A 6,453-nucleotide genomic window follows, 5' to 3' on the forward strand; every position below is an offset into this window, starting at 1 on the left:
CCATAGCCAGCAATGATCTGTGGGAATCTTTGTCATCCCTTTTGGAATGGCAGCCAACACCCATCATGAGCCAAATTTGGTCCTATACTTGGTAAACAAGAACCCAGGGTGAGACCAGCTATATCAGGGAGGATATCAGTAGGTGGCTATGGGAGACTATGGCCTGTAACAAAAAAGGCTAAGGGAACTGGGCCAAGCTTTCACCTCTGATGGCTGCATGGGGCCTTAGCTCTGATTCTTTCTCATTGTAGGTCTTTGGGATTAACACCCTGGGTCTGAGAGATGCTGTTAGGATTAAGAGAACACAGTCTGAGCAAGGGCAAAAGGAGAGGGTGTGTGTGTGTGTGTGTGTGTGTCTGTGAGGGAGAGATAATTGTGCTGAGGTCTGGTGGTGTCCAGGCAGCTGTGGGGGGATTACAGACGACACTCCAAACACACAAAAACACACACACACACACCATCATCATTATCCCCAGCACCATCCACAATGAGGTCTTAATCAGGGGGTGTTGCACAGACAGAGAGGGTCTGTCTGGTGTATGTAAATGAGGGTGTGTGGAGGGTCAGGGTGGGGGTCAGCCATCGTCTGGCCCTTAGGGTTATCATGCATGGCTGTTTGACCGTGACCATGAGAGCTGTCTGAGCTTGAAGACAATGCAACTCGAATTCAAAGCAGCCTTGAAAATCAAAATGACCATTATGGCCAAGGTTATGTCCAAGTTTAGGTAAAAAAAAGTTTGAATTTATCTTTCAATTATTTAACTTTTGATGCAGTTGGGCTTTTTAGAATGGTGGGAAATGACAAATTTGAGATAAAAGTTTGGGGAACAAAGCTTGGTTGATTGTCTGAGAATATCAACTTACAAGTTCAAATGTTGCATTGCATTTACTCAGCAGTCTTTGACTGCTATACTTTGGTATTGGACAGGCTGGTGTGTAAATGAAGAGTTTCACTGTTGAAAGTTGCAGCCACTATCTAATTAGCATTTAAACATTGTGTTTAACTAGAGGTCCATGTAATAAATGATGCAATTACAATTCCTTGTAAGGGGGAAGCTAGTAATTAGTCTAATGGTCCATTAGGTAAAAGTTAATACCTGGCCAGAAGTAAGTCAGAGAATCATTGAAAACGAAACTGTAGTCTTGAACATCTTGGACCAGAAGAGACTAGAAATCTAAAAAGGGCAACAGTTTATTTGACATTTTTGTGTAAACTGGATAGAGTCCTTGCGTCGTTATCCACGCCTTTTATTCGTACCTTTGCCACCTTTAGGCTATAATATGCAGACCTAGCACCAACATTTTGATTTTTTATCTGGACTAAGCTGCCCATGTTTTACAAATATTAAAGGTAAATCCACTCTCCCAAGGTCTCTGAAGGTCAAACGCTTTAAATGAAATAGTTGTAAATATCCTAATGGTTGAAAACATAGCCATTCGTCTTTACGCGCGACTTAATGGGGCCATTGATTATCACTAATTATGCCATTCGTTTCCCGGGGTCAACAATTTACAACTCCTAATGACAGTCACTAGACCACTGTTTTTAAGAGAAACAAACGTTAAAATATGTTGATGGAAACAGCGACAAAACACACGTTTTACGCACTGAAATTGCAAGTGTGTACAAGGACACATGGCCACTCCGTACACCCAGGGCATGCTTCGGATGAAACAAAGTGCACATATCCAAACATATTTTGTGTTTCAATCTTCCCGTTATAGTATCACCGTAATAGGATGGCCGTAATAGGGTAATAGTCACTAACACATTGTCATTCGTTTGTTACTGAACAGTTACCTGCGCACCTCGATGAAGCTTACTTGTTTGGCGTAAGTCTTCAAGGACCGTGAACTTGACTTTCAAAGGTGAAACAAACAAACATTTACCGATGTTTCTCGTTACCTGACAATGCTTTCGGGTGAAATCATGAAGAGCAATTTTGTTCTTAAACAATGTGGATTTAAATTGACCGTTCTATTGAATTTTGAACAACTAGGCTATTCCTTTGCAGTCCATTGTTTTCATTGCTAGGATTATTACATTATAGTATTTAAAAAAAGTATATAAAACACACTTAACTGTGTCATTGTTAATGTCATTTACGGACAACTCTTGACACACGCAGCAGCATGACAGGTTACATGCGTTTACATATAGGCTATATATCCGCTTCACTATAAGCTACAATATTTAATAACCATTTCAGAGTATATAGAAGAATAATTACCTGTGGAGATGACCGCTAGTAGAAAAACCTGGAAATTCCGAGTCTTCATGGTTTGGAAGTAATCCTTTTTAAGTTTGAGGTCTCTATAACTGCAATCTTTAAGGATATTGCTAAATAAAATTCGGCACGTTCATAAAGTCTAATATATCCACTGCTTCACAGTCTTTAAAACGATCTAATTTGAAGCGACATTTCTAACATTTAAAAAAACATTCTTGCTTCTCAGTTTCCCTGTCCAGTGCGAACGGCCTGGCTTCTGGACTCGTTCAAGGCTACTGGGAGAATGTCCTCTTTGCTATTGTAAAAGGGCCCTCGCGGGGTACAGAGCCGTTTAGTTATGCATAAGGGTATTGTTGTCTTCACCCCCGTCAATGAATGGACACTGATAAAACAGAATTGGCCGACTGAGGCTGGTTAGTGTAAGGGAGCCAATGACAGGACGTTGGCCAGTCAAAAGGCGGGGTCCTACTTACACCTCAAAGGACCTATTGGGGATGCTGCATAAAAAGGGTAGCCTTCATATGGAATGGACTTGACCATGGAAAGATGAGCACCGATCTCGCTGTGTATGCCTACACAGACCATTCTTGGCATTAGAGTTCATGTTCATTAGATCCTAAAGTTATGATTGGACTACCCGTCAATGGAAAATCTGGTCAAAGCCCAAACTACAAGGCTTAATAAAATGATAATTCTCTAACGTTCACATTCTTTTGTTCTCTCTCTTTCTCACACACACACAATAATGACAACTTTTTTAATGAGATTGAATTAATTGCCATTTCTGGAGCAAAAGAGCAGTTTTTCTACCATAAGGCTCATTAGCACCATATCTATAAACATGTACATACGTGGTATTAACAGCCTCTCAAAATGTATATGTGGATGAATGAGAAAAAGTCGTGAATTGTTTCTGTGTAGAACCTTGAGGGCCTGGTCCATTCAAAGAGCCTTTTCACCCTATAGGCTACATCCAAACTCGTCTCATCATCTCAGCCAAGCGCGACTCAAAGGACATCTCAATTCCCTCCCGCACAATAAACCCCCAGTTTAGAAAGAAAACAAACATATTCAGCGATCACCACCCCGTCACTAGGCTCCTCATGTTCCTTATTTGGGCTTAGAAAGGGAAGCTTCTTGATCGCCTGGCTGTTGGAATGCAGCGCGGCACACGGTGTGACCCAACAGCCAATTAACTGGCATCAGCGTACACGGCAGGGTGCCCCCGGCACACAATAACCCCCTCCTTCTGGGCCGAGAACAACAGAGTGGAGGGCCATGTGGTTTTCATTAGCTGGTCCTCTGTGTTCGGGAGCCTCTATGAGGACATTCAAAAGAGATCTAATTAGAGCTGAGGTCCAGTAGCGTCTGGCTTGGACGTATAATGAGGAAGATATCAACATGCAAAGCAACAAGGGTGTGGAAGGAGAGTGAGGGTGAAATGGAGAGGCACTCAGACGAGGCTGGTGGACCGAGGGTGAAGATGCACGTCGTCTCCTTGCTCAACACACACAAAAGGACTGCGTGTGCACACATGCGTACACAGCCTACACACCTAACGTGCTCATTAGCAAGGTCTTGGGTGATTCTTACCATCATCTGGGTTCTCACCAATGCTTCTCCAGTTTCATGGAAACTCTCATCGTCCATTTTGGGGAATGCATACCATTAATAACACTCTTTTGGCTGTTTCTTGGAAACCGCCGAAGATGAGAGCTTTGTAAGGCTGGGTGTCAACCTGCCCCCACCTCTCATATGCTAAAATCTGGAGTTGCTCGACAGGGTCTCAACTTGTTGGCTCTCACACCTAGGGATGTCACGAGAACCGATACTTACGGTACCTTCCGATGCTAAAATAACAAAACACCGACGATGCCCATTTTTTTGAAGCACCGTAAGTACCGTGAGCGCCGATGCCAGATGTTTGCATCGGTGCTGCGCCTTCAGGAGTGTTCCAGTCGACGTTTACATTAAGAAAAACAAGATAACAACTGCTGCTTTAGTGATCGCCCCGCTTCGACTTGTTGACAAGAAAGGCAAAAAAAGTAGTTTGCGTTTGAGGCAGATGACTGTGGCGTTATAATTAATCCGCAGAAGCCATTATGCAAAAAATGCTACCGCAGTCTTCAGACCAAGGGGGAATACTTCCAATTTAGCTAAGCACCTGAAAGATCGTCATCTGGATTTGTTTAAAGAATTCAAGGCAAGTTCTGATTCTGTTCCATAAGAGGCGCAGCACCGATGCTAACATCTGGCATCATACAAAATAAATCAATGTTCGTTGAAGTCGCGGCGAAATTCTGAATACATCCAAAGAATGCTCTTTTTCTGTTTGTTTAATCTGTCATTCTAAAATACACGTTACATGATGTTTGAGATGGTGGGCACGTGTGTTACAATGGCTTATGTACATAGTTTAGGTTAGCTGTAGTTTTAACGTTAGCCCATAGCTTAGAAGGTAAACTCATGTCATGTTCATCTTGTTAGCTGAATGGCTTAATTGCACTTTATTATGTTGTGCTATGCTCTATTGCACATGTTTTGTATGTCTTTGTAGGACATTTTGCTATTTTTCAAATATTTTAAAGAAGTTCATGGTTTAAGTACCCTACATGGTATCTTAGAAAATCCTCTTTTTTTTACCATGGTATCGAAATTGGCATCGAGAATCGTGTTATTTTAATGGTATTGGCACCGACTACTGAATAGTGATGTGTCGTTCGTGAACGATTCGTTCATTTTGAACGAATCCTTATAAGGACTCGGGAGTAACGAGTCCTCTCAACGAGTGATTCGTTTATTTCCCGACTCGGTCTTTCTACGAGTCTTTGGATCATTTTTCACGTGACCTGCATAGGCTCTGTAGCTAGAGGAAACGAACGATTCGTTCCTTTCCCGACTCGGTCTTTCTACGAGTCTTTGGATCATTTTTCACGTGACCTGTATAGGCTGTAGCAAAAGGAAACGAACGATTCGTTCCTTTCCCGACTCGGTCTTTCTACGAGTCTTTGGATCATTTTTCACGTGACCTGCATAGGCTCTGTAGCTAGAGGAAACGAACGATTCGTTCCTTTCCCGACTCGGTCTTTCTACGAGTCTTTGGATCATTTTTCACGTGACCTGTATAGGCTGTAGCAAGAGGAAACGAACGATTCGTTCCTTTCCCGACTCGGTCTTTCTACGAGTCTTTGGATCATTTTTCACGTGACCTGCATAGGCTCTGTAGCTAGAGGAAACGAATGATTAGTTCCTTCCCCGACTCGGTCTTTCTACGAGTCTTTGGATCCTTTTTTCACGTGACCCGCATTGTATTTTTTAGTAGAGGAAACAGTTTCCTTATTCCCTTTCGCGTGGCCGCTGTTTTAGTAAGACGTGAATGAATGATATTCGCTCAAGTCATCATACTGACTGGTTTTGTTATTTTCACTTTACATTTACACTTACAGTTTAGTGCAGTGTAATTGTTTGACGTGATAATTAAATGCTAGTGTGATAATACATGACCAAATCATACAAACTCATGATACATTATTTTAATGCAGGAATTTATTTTGAAATAGTATTTGCTGGTGCACATGTCATGCACTAACCTACAGTGGACGTATAGGGGCTATACGTCCTTTGCAGTGGACGTATAGCCCCCAACCCCCCCCCCCCCCCCCCCCCCCCCCCCTGAAATGAACAAATGACTCGAAAAAAGATTCGTTCATTTTACTGAACGAGATTCAAAGAACCGAATCAGTAAAAAGAACCGAACTTCCCATCACTACTACTGAATTGTTGGCATCGTGACACCCCTACTCACACCCCATTGTGTAACTAACTGTAGCATTGCTCGTCACATGTTGAGAAGTAAGGGTCAAGATTTGATCTGATTGGTTGTTGTTGTGTTCTTCCTCACATCTTACTACACCTTCTGTATCTCTGGTTTACAATAATCATGGTGGTTTAGGTAAGAATTAACCTTCATTTTGTAACATGTCTGCCTTGTAATTGATTTCATTAATTTGCAATGTTATTAAATGCTTATTTCATTTTAACCTGACTGTGACCTTTCTTACTCTGATTTAACCCATAGAGTCAAATAGCTATCATTCTATTTGTATTGGCATTATGTTCATATCAATACACTGTTCAGTTTCCCATCTTCCTCTAAACCGTAGGGGAATTAGTTTAGGTTGTTTGGCCAATATTAAACCCCCTAGAGCTTCGTGCCATGTGA

The sequence above is a fragment of the Hypomesus transpacificus genome, chromosome 2 (assembly GCF_021917145.1).
Source record: "Hypomesus transpacificus isolate Combined female chromosome 2, fHypTra1, whole genome shotgun sequence".
In the NCBI taxonomy this organism is placed as follows: domain Eukaryota; kingdom Metazoa; phylum Chordata; class Actinopteri; order Osmeriformes; family Osmeridae; genus Hypomesus; species Hypomesus transpacificus.